The 14,417-nt window shown below is 37.6% G+C and overlaps 1 protein-coding gene across 3 annotated transcripts in view; it reads left to right on the forward strand.

Moving 5' to 3' along the window:
• CYRIA (CYFIP related Rac1 interactor A) overlaps positions 1 to 14,417 on the forward strand; it is a 56,264-nt gene that overhangs the window by 15,560 nt on the left and 26,287 nt on the right. For all 3 annotated transcript variants that reach the window (XM_059468082.1, XM_059468083.1, XM_059468081.1), the window contains exons 2-3: positions 526 to 576; positions 2,384 to 2,452. The gene's annotated coding sequence lies outside the window, so the exon portion shown is untranslated. The remainder of the gene's footprint in view (positions 1 to 525; positions 577 to 2,383; positions 2,453 to 14,417) is intronic.

Below are 14,417 nucleotides of genomic sequence, written 5' to 3' on the forward strand. Positions count from 1 at the left end.
GATAGTTGCTGGGGTTTTCTTTCCAAAATTTAGGGGTTTTTTTTTTACATTTTCTATATAAATGTAACTAGTGCTGGAATTCCAGAGTCTTTCAGACCTGTGATTTTTGTTGTTGGGTCAAGAGGGAAGGGGACATGTTTTCTTACATCTTCAAGCAGTAAATGCTGTACTAAACAGAGGTATGTAGAGCTGATTTTTGCAGCCCTGTAGCACTGGAGGGTCAGGAGTTGTCTCGTACTCCATCACTGCTCTGTGGGAATGGGTGGGTGTCTGGGTTCTGTGCCAGTCCTTTCCCTGCCCTGCAGCAGTCCTTCACTACCCCGGTGTGCACTAGTGTGAGATTAATTGACCTTTGGCTCTGGAAGCAATGCACAGTAGAAGACACCTTGCAGAGTACTCTTTGCTTTTGAAAAAATGGAAGTTATTCTCCATTGAAAGCATTTAAGTAACTTTTCTGATTTTTACTCATTAATTAAAGCAGTTTCATTAATAACGATCCTTTTAAATAAATTTTAAAATCCACAGATTGCAGCCTCTGTTTAAGTATTGGGAAGGCTCTGGATCATCTTCAACAAGGTAAGAGTCACCTCTGGTCCTTTCATCCTTTCAGACTTGCACAGAACAGCTGTGGAGCAGATTTGAACATCATCAATGATAAATGAATGCTCAGCCCTCATTGAATACCATCCTTTATGCAGTTTTGCTGTTGCACCTCACTGATGCTTTCAGAATGCTATCTGGGCATAATATTCTCGCCTTGAGGTTTTTATTTGTTTGCTTTTCTTGTTATAGAACAACAATTGAGAATTCTTCTTCCCATGTACTTTTTTCATTTACTCCACTGTTTGTTTTGAGTCATTTCACTGTTATTGTTCTGGTCTGTCTAAACCCTTGGGACAGAATTGGCTTAGGGAGAGAGCAGGATTTGTTCACGTCCCGTTTGAAGTCCTGGTTCTGTGATTTTTATGGGTCTTCTGCTACCATTTTTTTTTCCAGATCTTGACCGAGTTCCCATCAAAGTGTCTGAAATACAAGTTGTAAATACCATGCATTGCTACAGAACTGGAGAGAATTTGCAGCCAGAAGCAAAATAAATCAATGCTAAAAAAAAAAATTGTTTTTCCCCTAGAGAGAGGGAGTTGCCTGACTTGACCAGCTACTAATTGGTACAAAGATTTGTTTACACAGAGGAGCAATTCCTAATTAGTTCCCTGTGTGGGTGTTCTACTTGGGAAATTAGTATTACATTTTGATATAATCTGCTTTTTTAAGGAATTGTTACAATTTGCAGTAAGGAATGTATTTTTAGGGAAAAAAACCCAATCTGCACTGTACCACATGAGTTTCGAGAGATAATTCCTCTTTAGGCAGCAATCAAGGTTACTATTTTGAAATTAAATGAATAAAAGTCGATAATTAGATTAAACCAAGTTTTTAGTCACATATTTATAAATATAGCTGCAGAAACACAACCATGTGTTTTTCAAAGCCAAAACCTAATGAAGCTGAATTAAGCTGATTTATGGATGGGATGGCTTGACCTCTGAGGCTATGAGGATAGTGAAACTCAATATTTGGGAAAAGTGTTTGGGGAGCTCTATTACCATTATTAAGGTTATGGTTGAAATTGAAGTTCACTTCCAAACTTTTCTGTAGTGGACTTATTTTCCTTATTACTTTCACCTTTATTCTGGGAGCAAGCTTGCATCTCTCTTAAGTTATTTTATTTAGAGAGTTGAAAAAGTAACATTAAAATAGCTGTCTGTATAGAACCTTATGAAGCACCTGGTCTCCTTGTTTTTCTAGTGACGTCCCCTGCCCCAACACTTGGAAAATGAAATGATCACTATTGCACATTTAAATTACATTCTTTATTTCAGTAGTTTCAAAAGATTGGAAAATTAATTTCTGAACTTAGAACTGCTTAGAACTGGACTTTTTTTCATTATAAATATTGCTTTAAATAAATATAGCCTTTATACTAAATTGCTAAATGTTTTGGAAATGTATTCCATTTCCATGATTTCATTATTATATCTTTTAATTCTTAATATAATGCATACCACTATCAGTGCACATTATTTTCCTTTGGCTGTACTAGTCTTGGCAACAGCTCGTTATAAAATCTAACTTATCTTCTGCATCTATTCAGCAGAATTATATGATATAAAATTTAGTTTGAATACCTGATCATTTCAACCCAGCTGCAGTATTTAATGATATGACTACAAAAATTTTTGGATGTTACAAATCTCACTTTCAATAGAATAACCTCCATTTCTCATGGAAATTTCTTTTTTAAACTAGAAAGTTTTATTGCAAAATTGAGATAGGGAAGAGCGAAACTGACCCCAAGTGTAATCTTGAATGTTTTTCATGACAGACGGACGTTGAATGTTTAGCATCGCCTCTTTGGAGTTTTGCATGTGAATTGGAACCACTTTATTTCTAGGTAAGACATAACTGTGGGTTTGTGTTAAGTACCCTCTTCCTTTTATATGTGAGTTGTGAGAAAGCTGAAGAGTGCAGTATGCTGGACTTTGCTTTATGCACTGTTTATGTATTTGTTGAATGAGTCCAATGTAACTTGAGATTTTAAGTGCTCATTTGTCCGAAATGTCTTTGTTCCCTGAGAGAGACCACACCAGCCACTCTGTATGGTCAATACATGTACAGGACTTTATTTTGTGATCAGATGTATAGTTGTTCTGTTAGCTCATTGCCACCTTGAGGAGTTAGCTGAGTGCTGTCTGCCCCTTCTCTTGCATCAACACCTTCACTCAGCAGGATGTAGTGGTTTAGGGAATTTGCTGCTGAAAATCTGTGGGATTGCAAAGGCTTCCCGGAGGATTACTCTTCTGTCAGTTTAGGCCTCTGCATCAGCTCACTGCGGATTCACACAAGTACTGGTATCAACACAAGGGAATCAGTGCCAGTACCTGCAGTAACAAATCATTTCATTGGCTTTAAACTTCTTATTTCTCTCTGCTCCAAGAAAAGGATACATGAGAAGGACTATGAAGAGGTTGTGAACAGCTGCAAACTTCAATAGCTGAGGGGGAAGCAGCGGGGTGATAGAAATGAACTAGAAGGTTTTGATCTGTAGATGTAATTAAAAGAAAATGTGTCACTGGAAACAAACTACTTCTTAGTGAAATACTAGAGGTTGTGCCAGTCCAGCTTCTCGTGCTTTCTACAAAGACTATAGGGACCAGAAGGGACATCTCTGTCACATTTCACATGCAGCTGAGTTGTGAGCAGGGCTTCAGGGCTGAGATTCACGGACATTGGTTCTGGTTGTGACCCAAACAGTGCTGTTTGCCAGCCCTTCCTGGATTCCTGGGAAGTGTGAAGCAGACAGGACATCTGACCTGGACTGCTTGCAGCATGTAACACCTAAAATCTGAAAGGCAGTGGTATCTTAACCGTACTGTTGGAAGATGGTGGCTTTGATCCAGTGGCTTCTCAGAGAGGTGGAAGGCACTGAGTATAGAAAGGATTCTCTGAGTTAACCCTGCTTTAGTACCAGTGAATTCTGTCATTAATTCAGCTTGCTGTGAGGGGCATCCAACAAGTGGTGCTGTGGGCAAAAGACCACAAAAACTTCCACTTGCAGGTGAAAACAAGCCCAACACAGCAGGAGCCTGACTGGGTTTCTGTCAAAGCAGGTTCACAGTACCCAGGCGGAGTCAGGGCAGTCTGTCAAAATAAAGGTGTTTGCTGATCATGTGGAGGTTTGTTCAAAAGAAATAAAGCCACCTGCAGAGGTGGAAAGTGTAGAGGTTAATCAGTTTAAGGTTACAAAGGATGTGGAACCAGCATAGCTGAAAGACAGCAATATTCCTGTTTTATTTCAGTGGATGGGTCAACAAACCCAGGTCCAAGGGAGGAGGTGGATGGGAGGGGTGGCAGGAGAGACTTAAGATGAAAGACTGCAATCAGAGCTTTGACAATTTCTACAGGGTAGAAAATGATTCTCTGTGTTTTAAACTACTGATGTGAACTTGTAAGGACTGTGTACACAACCAGCAAACCTATTTTGCATCTTTTATTTCTAAGTTTTACTTTCTCTGTTAAAAGAGCTTCCAATCTCCTATTTGGTTACAGTCATATGGGAGTTGAAATAGGAATTATGCAAATGACATACCTATTAAATTTTATAATAGCATTTCAACTAAGATTAATGGCCCAGGATGATCCTGATCCAGAGAGGAGAGAATCTGAAATCCAGGTGTTCAGCATGGATTTATCCATTCCAGTGTCTGGGACTGAGAGGAGGTGAAGGGAAATCTTAGAGACAGGACAAGTAGAAGGAAAAGAAAAAATAAAAAGAAAAATGGTAGGAGTGGAGATGAATACTCTTGATGAGACAGAAGAAAACAGGAAATGGGGAGGAAAAAAGGGCAGTGAAATGAGGAAATAAAGATTTGTTAAATTATGCACTACTTAATATTATTCCATGTAAAGTTAATACTACTATAGCATGATTAACTGTTTTTATTAAGTTCATTGGTAGAAGGTAATAAACTGATTGTAATTACATCTGGTAAGAAAATTAGTTAGTTTTTTTTTTACCTGATATATGTTTGAAGTCCTAGCTGTTGGCTGTTAGACCTTTTATAGTTAAGACTTTTTTCAAAATGAAGCCCTCAAATATGACTTTACTGATCTTAAAAATATTTTTTTTCAGACTAACTAAATATAAGATTTTTTTTTGTTTCTAAAAGGAAAAGTTCTGAAGATCAAATCTTAATATAAAAGTGAAAAGCCAATACTAAATTCTAAATACTAATACAGCAGAAGCAATTTTTTGTGTTCTGAAGTGTGAGCTGTTTGAGCTGTGCTGGGAACTTTACATGATAAGGTTTTCATTTCTGTCAGTGCAAAAAGGAAAATTGAATCTTGTAGACTGTTTTTAAAATGGCCAGTATTCCTTACTTTTGAAAAATTTGACATGAATTATTGCTTTAGTTCTCCAGAGTTTGAATGTCCCTATCAGATTAAATAATAGTATAACTGTTTTCAGAAGTGTTTTGTGTATACATGTATATGGTGATCTGTTACTGTTGGTTTTTTTTTTTAATGACCTTGGGAGCAGGAGAATATGGGGTGGGAAGGGAGTAAACTGTTTTTCATTTTCAATTTCCTGTTTTCTAAGAATACTTTGGAAAGTTTCTTAAATAATATCATAATAGACAGTTGGAAGATGAACTGTGATTATATTCAGGTCTTTACATGGTAAATATGTTCTTAAAGTAGTAACTGCTTGACAAGAATTAGGCATCATTTTCCACCAAAAGTAGTGTGAAGTGTTAAAGATGAAGTTAGCAATGCAGGGAGACTAAGATCAAACATTTAGCCTAATCCAGACAATTAAGTTGGATGTCTAAAGCAGTCTTCACTAACTGCTTAAGCATTGATGTTGAGTGCCAGAATTAATATCTGAAGTTGAATCTCTGGAGTGAATTTGTACTTCACACACAAATGTGTCCTTAGTTTACCTTAGGCCATGATAACTTACTAACATCTCAGGTATCTTGATAAAAAGAGGAGCACTGTGGTTGTAGAATTTCAGAATGCATTTCAAACATTATTTTAGAAAGTTATTAAAAGTTTATAAACAAGTTGATAACGTTTCACACCTACTGCCGTTCAGTTTTTGAGCCTGTTTTTATCTCACAGAGTATCTTGTACAGACATGTTCTGTACGGTTATGAGGAGTACCACGTAATGAAGTTTTTAACACAGACCTCTAGTTAATTCATTGCCAGGTATTTTACAGATACAATGCATAAACGTGTTTCAGGGAGAACTGTGAAGAAAAATACTGTGGTAATTGTTGGGATTGCCTTGCATTGTTGGGCAGATGTGCTTTCCCAAGAACTGGGCACACTCTCAATCTGGAATTCAGCTTTATGCCAGTTTTTGGTCGGTAGTGCTAGACTGTGACTCAGAACCTAAAATTAAAAGGCTTTTCCTGAGTTTTACATCCTCAAAGAATGATGGTTTTCCAGCAGCTGTTAATTATGAGTTGTCTGCTAATTTACAGGCGCCTCAGTGAAACTTCATGAAGTTTTTGAAATTAAGGGTAACATTTTTCAAAATAGCAAAGGACACAAACTCAGTTAATTCTTGTGAAACAAAGGCTCAAATTCTTCATCCACAGGAAAAAATAAGGCCTTGTACTATCTCTTTTTTAATAAAAAGTCTTTCAAATACATTTTTTTAATGAAAAAAATTGCAAGCCCTTTTTTGCAATGTTCACCTTCATTAACACAACTTGCTGACTTCCTTCCTCAGCTGCAGTTCTTCCTACACTCAGAGGTCAGCAAAGAGCAAGATCAACAAGCCACACATCTGGCTCTCTCTCTTTCCAACTGGAACAAAGAAACAATTTTTTAATGGCTTTTTGAGTTAATTGTAAACAATTTGGTTTTGGAGTCGCTGACTTGCAGCAAATGTTTGTCGTAGGCGGATGTAGGGAAAAAGGACTATGTCCTAATGCAATTCCTCTGTGGCCAGTGAGGAGAAAAAAATCACTTAAAAATCACTTAAAAAAAAAGGAAAAGGAATGTCTTACTCCTTGTAGCATTGAAGTATGCTGAGAATTTTGAGTGCATATATAGGATATTTCACAAGCTTAAAATATATACTTTGATGAGGCAGAGAGATGGAAGTACTTGCTCATTTAATTTTTCTGTAATCTTGTATACAGTAGTACTGACTTTTCCACCCCCTTTAAATTCATGAGCTGTTTATGTATGAACAAACTGACAGTGATAAAAGACCAGAGACAAACAATAGGAATAGGGGAAAGCTATTTTAAAATGAGCATTCTGTTCTAATACTTTTCTCTGGTGTTCATATTGTTCCTAAAGGCGTTTTTCCAGTAAACAATTTTCAGAACCCTATATATACCGTTGTTAACCATTAATTAATATTTTGAAAACAAATTCTTAATTAGTGTAGTCGTTTTCTTACTTTCCCAGTTGTCATAATCTTTTACACTCCCTAGAATCAGGTAGCATCAGTATATCTAAATTATTAGAATTATTTTTTTTTTTAAAGGCTTGTGTAAAGTAAATATTTGGTGTGACTTTTGTACTTTTGCACTTTACAACAGGCTTGCTGATTTACAGCACTTCTGAAACCCCAAATACTTTTAAAATATCTTGCTGTAATTTTATGTGTCTTAATTTGATGTCACATTGCTCCCATATTTTAGTTGCTTTGTTTAATGCATTTGTCATGATTGTTTTATTTTTAATCAGACCATCCTGATAAATATTTGCAGATGTCTTGATCTGAAAAGGAAATTGCCAATGCTGTTTGGAATTATGCCAAAGCTTATAACAAAATTGAATAAAATGAATCATTCAAAGGAAATGTTTTCCATCAATTTGTTTGTGGGAGATAAAGTGTTCTGTATTATGATTATTTTTTGTCAAAATTAGGTGTTTGGGTTGCTAATGCCACTTAGTGGATATCTGCCTTAACTGCAGCCTGTTCCAAAGCCAAATCAGGTGCCAGACAGCTTCTCTCTTAATTTGTATATTGGAGTTTTCCTCCTGCCTAGAATATGTTGACTATAGCATGTTTTCAAGAAACTTAATTATCAGGTATATTTTAGGAAGTTTCTTACTGCTAGTTCATTTTTTAAATTAAATTTGTTAAAACGTCGGAAATATTTATTACAGAATTTTGAACTTAGAGGAAAAATAAGGATCTTAATTGCATATTTAATGTGATTTGAAACATTAAACAACAGTCTTGGTCACTTTGCACTGATTCTTTAGGTTAATGAAATATTAATTGATAGTAAGGTGATAATTTTGGTGGTTTAGGAAATGCTTTGCTTTAGCCCTTTTGGTTGGTGACTCAGCGAACGTGGAACAAGCTGATAGTTCAAGAACTGATTCGAAGAAAATAGTGAATATGTTTTGTTTGATGTATCCAAAATGGGAGTGGGATAGGCTCTGCTGTAATTGGACTTCTTCACACTTCAAATATCTGGTGAGAGCAGGGTGCTGATAATGCCCAGGTTGGGTGTTTGATCCCCCACATGGGCCATTCACTTCAGGGCAGGACTCGATGGTCCTCGTGGGTCCCTTCCAACTCCCAATATTCTGTGATCCTGTAATTCTCCTTTGGAAGATCTGAAAGGTGAGATAGACACCAAATGTATATTCTACCACTGTCAGTGAAAGTTATAATTTCCTGAATATATTTTTAAATATAAATTCTTTTTTTGCTAAGTAGTTTGGATGGTAATATTAATAACTTGGTATATTTGATACAAAATGTAAATGTATAAAATTCTATCTTTTGTCTGATACCAATACATATATACATATATAATCTATATTGTATAATTTTTTTTCTAATGTTAGTGTTTAAAAAAAAATCTAGTCTATACAAAAAGATATCCTTTTTGCAATTTAAAGGCTGTTTTTAATGGAAAAAAATTTTGACTTCTGAAATGTGTACGATTTAGGTCTTTCAATTTCTTTTTAGTCTGTGAACTCTGTTCTTTTAACTTTTTTTTTTACTTCAGTAAATTTCCATTATTTTCCAACAACCCTGATAATTTTCAATCACTATGTATTTTTTACCTAATCTCTCGGGCTTTTCTGTATGCTCTTTTTATTAGTAAATCAGTTGAATAATTTGCAACTAAAATAGTAATTGGCTCAGAGGAAGATAAACCACAATTCAATTTCCAGACATGTTTTACTGCTGTATTACGGGCTGGTTAAATTAACAATGAAGATTGAAAGACAATGCAAAGACTTGATGTTGTGAGTAACAATATTTTTTAGAAAATTTCTTATCTTCCATTTGTTTACAATGAAATTAGGAATAATTGCAGGGTTTTATCTGCCTTCTGCCATCCTCCAGAGAACTCACATCATCATAGGTTATGAGATAAGAGGAACCTGAGCTGTAGGATTCTTCTTAATGCAGCTGAAGTCATCCAGGCATTCCCCCTGCCCATAGATGGCTCTCAGTCACCAAACAGAAAGCTTTAGTTAAGTCAATGGGTTTAATCTTTTGATTTGGTTACAGTTGTAATCTGGATGTATCTAACTTTTTTTTCTGTAATAAGCAGCCAGTTTTGAGTTCTTGGTTAAGCAAGCTCATTTTCAAGTCCCTCTGTACATGCACGCAGTCGGTGTTTGCATGTCTGCATGTTTACTTTTTACAAAATTTAAGTTTTTCAACAAAGTTTTAAAATGTTTTTACATTTCCTATTTAAATAGTTATTTATAATTTGGAATGTTCTCAGAAACTAATGGGTAGTACCTTTTCAAGGATGTCATTATTTTAGATGTGACTTCTGTCATCTCTAAGTGTGATGGCAAGTTAGTTACAAGTCAAAATGAGACAGGGTTATGCCAAAGTAAAATTTTAAATTTTGCTCTAAACCTAAATATAATATATCTTGTATAGTTCCTAGTTCTACAAGGCATGATTTGTCTTTGAAATGGGATTCAGCAAAGGCAGTAAGGAAGTCTTGGATGTGACTGCTTCCCTCCTTTTTTGGTAGCAGGTAACTGGCATTTCAAAATTAGAGATCTCATCATGTGTATCTCTTTTTTTCAGACTACAAAACCATTTCTTCATTCTCAGCTTCTAAGCTGCTTCTTGAATTCAAAAGAAATAATGTTAATCCATCCTTCTTGATAAAGTGTAAATAAAGCCAGTGTTTCTGTACCAGTTGTACTGGTGCCAGAGCTGATGTGGCACATGGCAGATGCCAGGCGGCGATGCCCTGCTGAGAACCCTCACCAGCCTCGGGATCTCACCCTGCTAAGCCTGAGCAGCCCCCATGTGTGTTCCACTCAGCCTTTGAGTGGAAATGACACTTCTGATCATTTCAGATGCAGTCACAGTTACTTTTAAGCTAAATTCTGAGTTTCAGCCAGAAGAAAAGGAAAGCAGTATGATTTGATTTCTAATGCAGGTATTAGTTCTGAAATGTGGTTATTACATTGTCTGGATTAATTTGGGTTTTGTTTGAGCTGCAAGAGTAGAGGAGAAGGTCATGCCCTGGAGCTGGAGCCCATGCAGAACTGCTGGCTGATCGTGCAGAGGGAGGTTGGTACTGTTGGGCTGATTTCAACTGCTGTGAGGGCTCCATGGCCTTTCTTTAGGTGGGAACATGAGTTGTGGAGACAGTCAGGGAACTGATGCACCTCATTTATAAGGAAAGGCTGAGGGAGCAGGGGCTGTTTAACTCGGAGAGGAGAAAAGTGAGAGTAGACCCCCCGTCAATGTGTGTGAAAAGGAGGGTGTCAAGAGGATGGACCAAGCTCTCTGGTGGTGCCCAGCAGTAGGACAACAGGCAATGGGCAGAAACTGATGCACAGGAAGTTTCACCTAAACATGAGAAAGAACTTCTCTGTGGGGGAGCAGATTGCCCTAAGGGGCTGTGGATCACCCTGGGGAGCTGTGGATTGCCCAGGGAGGCTGTGGATTGTCCTGAAGGGCTGTGGTTGTCCCACAGGGGCTGTGGATCACTCAGAGGGGCTGTAGATTGCCCTGAAGAGCTGTGGATCGCCCACAGGGGCTGTGAATCACCCTGACGGGCTGTGGATTGCCCAGGGGGGCTGTGGATGGCCCGGAGGGGCTGTGGATGGCCCGGAGGGGCTGTGAATGGCCCGGAGGGGCTGTGGATCACCCACAGGGGCTATGGATGGCCCGGGAGGGGCTGTGAATAGCCAGGAGGGGCTGTGGATCACCCACAGGGGCTATGGATGGCCCGGGAGGGGCTGTGAATAGCCAGGAGGGGCTGTGGATCACCCACAGGGGCTATGGATGGCCCGGAGGGGCTGCGGATGGCCGGGAGGGGCTGTGGATCACCCACAGGGGCTGTGGATGGCCGGGAGGGGCTCTGGATACCCCGGGCGGGCTGTGGGCTGATCTGCCTCGCCGGAGCTGTTCCAAAGCCTGGGGCGGTGCGGTGGCGGCCGTGCGGCAGCAGGGGGCGCTCCCACACCGTCCCGGCCGCGCTCCGCATTCCATGGATAATGGGTCGTGGATAAAGGATAATGGATGGTGGGTAATGGCTGAGGAATAATGAGCCTCTGCAGGCCTGTGCGCCTCCCAGGGCGGGGAACCGATGGGCATGGATGGGTCTGGGAGCAGCCACCATCCGCACTGGTCAGTCAGCAGTACATACATACCTACAGGAAAGTGAGAGTAGGGTATAAAGTCACTACCGTGCATCCATTTTACTGTCTTAATAAAAAGTTATTGTGCAAATTTCATTACTATACTAGGAATGGCTTCCAGGAGTGATTTGAATTAATTACTGCAGAGCCTGCCAGGGTCAGTACATGCTTTCAATTTTCATTTACACTTACAAGAAATCTAATTTTTAATTAAAAGGATGGTTTTAATTCTGCACCATCCATACTAGTCCTTCCCTGTTTGTCATTTCAGGCAAATGACAGAATTGTTAATATACTCAGAAAAGTTGCAGTGGTTTTAGCAGCTCATGTTGAGGCACAAGGCTTGTTTGCTAATCAGTGTAAGTAAAACACATTATTTGAAAATAGATTTACTCGGGAATGTGCTTCTTAAAGTATTAGGCACAATGCAGAATTAAGAATCTCTTTGTGCTTGCATCATTAAGAGGCCTAATGTGCTTGTCTATTAACACAGTTTTCCAGGCAGGCTCTTTTGCAGAAAAATGCCACAAACCCATTCTGCTCCGTATGCCTTAATGAATTGAGTCTTTAATTTGAAAGTATGTGCACTAACAAAATAATATCAGGAGGATTTAAAAAAATGACACAGAATTAATTAAGAAAGAAAGGAGGCATTTTATTGAAATTTATACTTTTCAGTAACTCCTGCATACTTGCAGGTTAAGCTAATGTTTTGGAGAAAACCTTTTATTGTTCAATATTCAGTCTCCTCCTCCCTTAACTTGACTGTGAGAGCAGACATTGAAAAATTCCAGAGTTTAGCACCTTTCTAACCTGCCTTATGTTTAATTTATAGTCCAGTATAATGATTAAATATTTTTCCTTGGTCTTTCTGCTTACCAGTCTGTCTAGCTCTGTGGGATTGATTTCTTTTTATCATTGAGTGGAATAATTTACATATGTATTTATGGAATGTCTTCTGGATAGTATCTCTAGTTTATTAAAGTATTTTGAATTACAATACTGTTTTCCAGAATATTTTCATTGCCTTCTAGCTTAGTGCATATTTTAAAAGGGTATTTTCTTCTTCTCTGCCTGTCACTAATTAAAAGTATTGAACAAAACCAGATCTATACAACAAATACTGTTTAAGAATACCATCATCTTATTTTTGCCAGTAAACTGCTGACAGCTACTTTTTCAGATTTTCAGTGTTCTAGCAAATTTATGGTAGTAAATAACATTTTGCTCATCTCCAGTGCTTTGTCCAAGTTCCCTCTGTATATTTTTTCAATTCTGCCCTATGGTTATGCAGGTGTATTGATTCCTGAGCCTCAGTTTTGTCTCTCTCGTTCATCCGAATAACCTGTTGTGTATTTTCTGCTAAGTTTCTTGCACTCCCTTATCCATTAAATCAAATTTCCAAGAGACCTGTCCTTCCAGGTACCTGAGAGTACTGAAACAGCTTTTGTGAAATCAGTTTAATTTGCTGTTTTCTCCTTGTTTAGTAACCTCCTCTATTTTTAATTTCTCATGTTTCCATCCTTATATTCGGTTAATTCTCCCCATAACTACCATAGAAGTCAGTAATAGCCTCTCAAAAGGACTTTTATTACTCCAGAAGCTTGTAGAGATGCATGGTTAATTAATGCTCCTGAAGCTTCTTGCCCCATTCTGTTACTTGTATGCCTCCATACTTCAGCAGAACCTTCTTAAGCACTTGCCTGGGTTATGTGGTCTCTCAAGTTACTGTTTTGGGATGGTACCTGTTGTTTCTTTTTTTCCCCTCACCGAGACACACATAGAAGTTTTTGTTTTATCTTTTTCTGAAATTTTAAGTACATCTTAAAAGTATACATTATCCTCCAATTTATTTAAGGTGGATTTTGATTTTTTTTTTCTAGTGGAACTCTTGTTATCCATCAGCAGCTTTGTAATAGCCTTGTAATAGGTCAGCAAGTTTTCTTATTTTTGTAAGGAGATATTAAATAGGACCACTATGACTAATTTTTAAACTAAAAGCAGCAAATCCCTAGAAAGATCCACATTTCATTTCTAATTCCCCAAATCTTGAGCTGTTGGTAACTATTGCCAGCCATAGCTTTCTTAATTCCACTAAGGTCAATATCTTTGATTGAATTAATTGTCCTTTTAGTATTTTAAGATATTCTTTACCTTCTTTTCCCTTTCCTAGGAAACCATACTTGTAAAGACTGCTCTGATCCATATCTTCTAAATTATTACCCTCCAAACCATACATACAAAATGGCAAAATGCATTATATCCTACATAGTGACACATTCAGAGCAGATCACTAGGAAGTGTGCACAAAGAAATCCAGTCCCCAGTAGGATTTATGTTTGACTTACTAAGATTAGATGTGCTGTTTTGGCATTTATGTGTTAAAATGAGAAGTAAAATAGAAAAAGAAAGCTAGCATGTAAAGACTTACTCCTGTTATCAACTGGCACAAGAAATAACTGTAAAATAAAATCACTTTGAGGAAAGTTTTTACCATAGTTGCCCAGAGAACTAGAATATGATGGTTCTCATCCTGTCTTTCAGACACTTGCATTGGATTTTCTGTGTGTATAATAAAAATACTCTGTATGGCATAGGCAGAAGACTGAATGATCAGCAGTCATTTATAGGTGGAAAGGACCAGAAACTTTTTGTTTTCTGTTTCTGAATTTTCACCCAAAAGTCCTGATTCTAATTCTTACCTGATCTAGCATAGATTTTTCACTTATTATATTCACAAATATTGAAACCAGATACCTTCTCATCATGTTCAGATGTTCACATCATTAGATTTCCAAAACTGAATGGATTCTAAGATGGCTTATTTCTTTTCCCACTGTGAATTTGGTGGGAGATGATGAGGACAAGAAAACTTTTTAAGAGGAAAATTGTAGTGTGGCTCTCTTACAAAGATATTGGAGGAACTAAGTAAAACTCCACTTGGAACAATATATAGTGATTTTATTTTGAAGGAAGAAACACACAAACTATCCAAACCTGTCCTGTGTCTTCTAAAGATGTCTCCCTGCTGTGAAAATTGATAGAGGCTCCATTTGTTGTGTACAGAGGAATTGTGTCCCTGGTTTGTGTAAAGCATCTGTTCAGACTAGGTTACTCTAGTTACTCTCTGCTCAGGCAGAAGGATCAAAGTGCAGCTTTCTTAAATTCAAATGTAATTTTACTCTAATTGCTTAATTGGATTCCATTCTACGTTTTTGTTGGTGTTTTGTTGTTTGTCTGGTT

Source organism: Ammospiza nelsoni, chromosome 3 (assembly GCF_027579445.1).
Source record: "Ammospiza nelsoni isolate bAmmNel1 chromosome 3, bAmmNel1.pri, whole genome shotgun sequence".
In the NCBI taxonomy this organism is placed as follows: domain Eukaryota; kingdom Metazoa; phylum Chordata; class Aves; order Passeriformes; family Passerellidae; genus Ammospiza; species Ammospiza nelsoni.